Source organism: Zea mays, chromosome 2 (genome assembly GCF_902167145.1).
Source record: "Zea mays cultivar B73 chromosome 2, Zm-B73-REFERENCE-NAM-5.0, whole genome shotgun sequence".
In the NCBI taxonomy this organism is placed as follows: domain Eukaryota; kingdom Viridiplantae; phylum Streptophyta; class Magnoliopsida; order Poales; family Poaceae; genus Zea; species Zea mays.
In genome coordinates this window covers 73,856,483-73,862,769 of record NC_050097.1, presented here as the reverse complement: position 1 = coordinate 73,862,769, position 6,287 = coordinate 73,856,483, and the positions used below count along the sequence as shown (strand labels likewise).

The window sequence follows — 6,287 nt, the reverse complement described above, 5'->3', positions numbered from 1 at the left end:
TTTTGATGTGGTTGTGTCGCTAAGAGGGTTACATGACAACATAAATCCTTCATATTTCACCTCCATTAGAATGGGGAGATTTAGATTTGGCTCACCAAACCTATTATAATGGTTCTTCTTTGTCGGGACTTGAGAATATAGACGAGATTTTTTTTAATAGCAGAGAAGTCTAAAAATACCTTTTCAATTAAGAAAGATAAGTAAAATTTATTGAATAACCAGTACAATGCACGTGCGCTGTGACAAGCCCAGTAAACCAGTGTGATGAACCATCCCCACAAAAAGATACCCATAAAAATAAATTTAATATCAAAGTGAACATATGATCCATATATCAGATATTAAACTGATAAGAACAAATATTACACTTTATCTTAGACAAAAGACCGAGCAAAGGTATAAGTTAAAAAGGAGCCTGACTTCTTTTTTATAGCTCGCTCCTTCTCTTTCTGATAACAAGATGTTACTATATGGGAGTGTTGCGCTATGTGTGGCTTTCTGTCCTGTTGAGCTCACGGCTTATAGATAACGACCCACTGGTAGGCGAGAAGCAGGGGATAGAAACGGACATACGCGCTTCGGGCGTGACGCACGATGCACATGTGTAGACCACATGTTAAATTAGAAAAAAGTATAACGATTTTTTATTAAAGAGACAATGGTGGAAACTAAAAAAGAACTTGTGTTTTATAAGAGTAGAGATAGAGATTGAATGATATGAAATGGACCTTTTCCTATCGACTCTAGACATCATTTTGTTTTTTGCTTTAGCCCGCGATAATAAGCCCAGTGGGTTTTCCCCTCTGCGTTTCTCCGTGGCCGTGGGCCAAAGCCAAAGCCAAACCCATATTATACTTCTCTGTGGAACCTCATCGAGGCGCCGCCTGCCGCGGTATAACTCGGTCACCTCGCCGGGTTCTGCTCGGTTCGTTTGTGGGGAATGGGAGGTTGAATCCACGGAGGCGGGACAACCCGGCCAAGGCGCCAACATCTTCCAAGCCTTTACAGAGGCTGGGCTGCACCGCTGGAGAGGACATTTCACACTACCACCCAGGCGAATGCTAACTTTTATTACTAATAATGTTGCAAGTATGTCGGAGTTGTTGCTCTACTTAGAGGTTACTGTGGGTTTTGTTCTTTATTGCTAATAATGTAATAGACAGCTCTCTCTTACTTGATTCATTTTTTGAAAGAAAAAAAAATACCCCCTACATTTAAAAATGAACCCACAGCTAAAATTTTAAACAATCAACTATTTTAAAGTTTAACTAGGTTTGTAGCGAATACAAACTATATCTCTGAACAGGTTTATATTATGAGAATATATGTATGGCGTGATCAGTCTACTCACGCTCATCTACTGTTACAATAATTTACGGCACTAGTATTTTCTTGTGTATATTCAGTTAATTTCAAGATCCAGTACTTTTCTTTTTCGTAATGTGAGCAATTCGCTGCTGGTACTGGGGGCGTTGCTGCTGATACGTGCCTGTCAATAGTGTGGACCAGCGCCTGTTGTGCTTTCGTTCTTGAATCAGCTCTGATATGCCCATCCTTATCCTTTCTCTGAATCTACAGGGTGGCGCGCGCGACAGACAGACAGACGCAACGCAAGACATGTTTGATGGCGCCACCAATTCTTGCCTTCCGATCCCCAACCCCTCCCTGAATAGGCAGTCGGTCTTTACATATACATATATAATCTAATATTCCTTATTAATTTTGCGTTCAATTTGTTTCCAGGACCACCAGTTTAGCCGCTGAGTCGTCGCTTTTATATATCTAGCAAAAAAAAAGGCCATCGATGTGGATTCCGCTGTGCTAGCAAGTCACACTGTCTCAGGTAAGGCTCCTATCACTTCACAGTGCGTGCAAGTTAACTTTTGCCACCGGTAGTTGTTGATCAATCACCTCGCTCGTCGACCTAGTACCAGTAGTGTCGAGTCACACTCACTTGACGATTCAGGGTTTGGTTGGCGTCCATTCTTTCGCCTTCGTCCTTGCAAGTTAATAACGTGCTGTTCCTAATCCCTGCAAGTGTTATTTTTAGGTGATTGGTCCAGCACTCACCACGCGTCTCTCTTCTTGGGGTTTGGTTGGTTGGCTCCGGCCATGTTGTTCACTTGCCTGCCTTTCTGAGCTTGAAACAGACCTAGCTATATGTACCAGAGGTGGCCTGCACAGCACATGCATGTATGCCCCCCCACCCTGGGCCGGCATATCGTTTGGTACAAAGCTCGCATCGCACATGCAGCACCTCACCTGTGAGCCCACCCTCCCAAACAGCATTATATTAGCAACATTGGTAGGGGATTTTGTTTACCAAGCCTGCAATGCATTATTATCTTTCTGGAAAAGAAATACTTTGATTCGTCTTCCTGTGAGTGTAGACATCTGCCACTACTGCTGTACTATGGAATAATATATAGACGATATCGGGCCCCAGTCAATCGTAGCTCAGGCTATCAGCTTCTTTTTGTTTGATTCCTTTGTCTGTCGCAGGGGACAGGCATGTGTGTGTGCTAGACCGCAAGTTAATCACCTGTTACTCCCTGTCCTATACATTCCTAGTTTTGGATCATAGCCGCTGTCTTGGCACTCGTGCTTTTCCTTCTCATATATATATACTTTCATTTACTTTTATGATATAGTAAGTTGAAGGAAAAGATCAACAGATGCTGCTGATTAGATTTTTTTCACAAGAACAAATGTTGTGTATACTAAGAAGAAAAATTTGTGTACTAAGAAAAAAAAATAACTCTCCTAAACTTCCAACCCTATGTACTAATAATCCAAGCAAACTGGAGGCATTCAGTGTAGGTTACTGTTGCACGAAAAGGACACTCGATCAAAGAAACACCATGGTTGAACACGTGAAATGAAAAACGAAAGTGCAACTGCTCTCTACACTACAGAGAGCGAGCAACAACCAAACTGCATTCTGCTGTGACTGAACACTGCTGCACTACTGCCGCAGGGACTTAGATTGGGTACCAGGAAAACAACCTGTACGGACGCAGTTCACACAGAGAAACTATCCGTCGATCGGCCAATGCGGTTCCGAGGGAAAAAAAAACAACAGGCATTGAATGGTCCGGTGCAGACTGAAAATAGACCCTTCCGGTGTGGTGTGGTGCGCTGCGGTGCTTGTTGCAGCGCCGGACTGCTGGCCCCTCGAAAAGCTGCTCGCAAATTTGAAAATTCGATCAAAACATGGTCGAATCAAAGTGGAACGAGACCAAACTTTGGATGAATGTTTTACTAATTAAGTAACGAGAGAAGGATTTCAAGTGTCATCGTCATCCAGGAAAGGAAACAGACAAACACCGGGATCTACTACTACCAAATCAAGAGCTACAACAGACAGGGCATTCCTTCAAGACACAAAATCAATCAGATCTGTGAGCTTCCAAGGGGATAGACAAATTTACTTCGTAGAAGCGATTCTTAGATGTCCTTGTTCGTGTGGATCCAAAAAAACTTCGCATATAACTTGGATCCAGAATATCCCACAAAAACAAAAAAAATCAAAAGATCGAAATAGGGAAGAGCGGTTTGAGACAACCAACAGAACATAACCTTGAGCCATCATCGTCCCCCTACGCGCTGCTGGTTCTACGTATATCTAACAAAATATTTAGATCCTTGATAACTATACGGAACGACAGATGTTTAGAAGTCTTGATGACTGTATAATCATCGAACGTTCTCAAACCATGAGTAATCGTAGAATGCCTACTACTCACATTACTACTCATGGCTAGCAAGTAGCACCTCAGTGGTATGTTACATAATGTTTTATTGTTACTCTCGATCCCAAAACAGTATTTGTTTTAGGGTATTAATAGATTCATACAATATTTAATATATATATATATTATATGTTGGAGACTTGTTCTCAAATGCTTCATCTTAAAAATAAGGCAACATAAAATATTAAATGTTAATGTTCTTCGTCCATCAGAGCATTATTCCCCAAGGGTATAATAAACTTCGGACGAAGTTATACCTTCGTGACTAGAGTTATGAAATAACGAAAGTCGAAATATAAAATATAAAACATGAAAGAATAATGTATTAAAACACATAAACATATTCATATATTTCGTTATACAAATTTAAATATTATAACATAACATTTAATCACATTTATACCTTCGTCTTGACAGAAACCAATAATCCAAGTGTCGTGTGCAAGTGATTACAAGATTGTGTGAACAGTACGGGGGTACTGTTCATCTATTTATAGGCACAGGGCGCAGCCTGTGTGAAATTATATTTATACCCTTTACAATCGATTACAATCATGACACAAACCATCATGGGTCTATTGGTCATTTCATCTTTAAGTCGGTTCACTCCTTCGTCTTGAGACATGTCACTTTACCGAAGCTTTATGGGTGATAGCTTCGGCACTGCTTTCGAGAAGATCTGCCGAAGGTGTTTCTTCCTTCAGGATCTTTGGCTACGAAGCATACCACCAACAGTAGCCCCTTCGCGGTGCTAGATCGTTTTTCGTAACGAGCTTGATCCGTAAAAAAGTCCCCTAGGCTTCGGGATGCCGAAGATCCGAAAAACACCTTCCCTGAGCTCGTTGCCGAGAAACGATTAAAATAATCCGAGCGTGAGGTGGCCCCACCATGCAGCGGTAACGCGCGTCCTGGCGATTCATCTGCTCGGGCTCTGTGGCCCACCATTCAGTGGGTGCGGGGCGACTATTCGTCCGGTGCGGAAGACTTGACGATTCACCTTCCCACCTACGGTACTATATAAACAGACGAGTAGGTGTGAAGTTACCACAGCATTCATTGCTATTGCACTGTTTTGCTGCCAAAAATTTGACCATAGCCGAAGCTTGTTTACTGCATCCTCAACCGAAGCTATTCATTTTGCTCAAGCTTCGTAACAAAAAAGAGCTTCGGCAAAACTAAAAAATTTTCAACTTCGTCAAAAGACAAGAAATTCAATCATCAGATGGTTAGGGTACGCTCAACAGCTAGAGTTACTCGCGACGGAGAGGAAGCCGAAGGTGCCGAAACCGCTCCAATTTATGAAGTGATGAAACAGTCAGGGCTGGTAGTATCGGAGGATGCACCTGCCGCTGAAGCTGAGCAGGTTGATGCTGAGGAAATTGAATCTGAAGATGATTACAACGTCGTGCCATCTAAACCCAGCCACCTGGAGTTTGGGAAATCCACCATTACCGAAGGTGATATGTCTAAGCTGATGAAGTTAGGCTATTTCAGTGAAGCAAAAAAGGAGTTGGTTCGTTTTGGCAGAGAGGAAATTACTCCGAAGCCGGAAAAGGATGAGGTGGTAGTCTTCAAAAGCTTCTTTAAAGCAGGATTACGATTTCCTTTGAATGGGATGATTGCTGATGTTTTGAAGAAGTTTGGGATTTATCTTCATCAGCTAACTCCTAACGCCATCGTTAGGCTTAGCGTTTACATCTGGGCCCTCCAAAGCTAGGGGGCAGAACCATTTGCCGACGGCTTCTGCCGAATACATGAGCTTCATTATCAAACAAAAGCTAGAGAAGATGGGCTGCATGAAAACTTCGGCTGCTACAATTTTGCTTATCGCAAAAATACAAAGTTTCCAGTTATCAACTATCGTACCAAGTGGCCAGCTGGCTAGAAGACTGAATGGTTTTACGTCAAAGTTGATGAAGAAAAGGAGAAGCTGGTCCAAAGTCCACTAGAATTAATCTTCGGAGAAACCAGGCTCCAGTGCAACATGACACTGGAGAGTCCAAGCCAAATTGCACTGGGCGAATTTCGAGTTATTGCGGAGCATATTGGCACTAGGGATCTGGTTGTGGCAGAACCACCCGAATTATTCCAGCTTAAGTGCCTAAGTCACGCCTCAGGGGTCGTAACACACTTAAATCGGAATAACCCGTCAGTCCCTCAGATCTAGTCTGATAGAGCCACTTAACCAGGATCAAATTCCACAATCTCACTCGAAGGTGAGTCACAGAAGAAATACAATAAAACAGGAAACCTCAAATTAAGTACGGAGTTATTACATAAATCGGAGTTTTTGGAGTAGCAAATAAAGTTCACAAATTAAAGTGCAGCGGATAATCGATGTCGTCGGTAACGAGGAAATGGGCAAGGCCTAGCCCACTACTCCTCATGCTCCTCTCCTGCCGGAGCAACATCCCACTCGACCGTCCAACCCGGTGGCAGGGTGGTAGGCCAAGTCACACCATCAACTACATCCTGCATGGTACCTGCAAAAATGGTGCCACAAGCAAGGCTGAGTATACTAATACTCAGCTAGAC

At 42.7% G+C, this 6,287-nt stretch overlaps 1 pseudogene; it reads right to left on the bottom strand.

Annotated features, from left to right (window-relative positions):
* Window positions 1-221: 221 nt before the first annotated feature.
* Window positions 222-400, bottom strand: LOC111590957 (uncharacterized; annotated as a pseudogene).
* Between the last annotated feature and the right edge of the window lie 5,887 nt (window positions 401-6,287).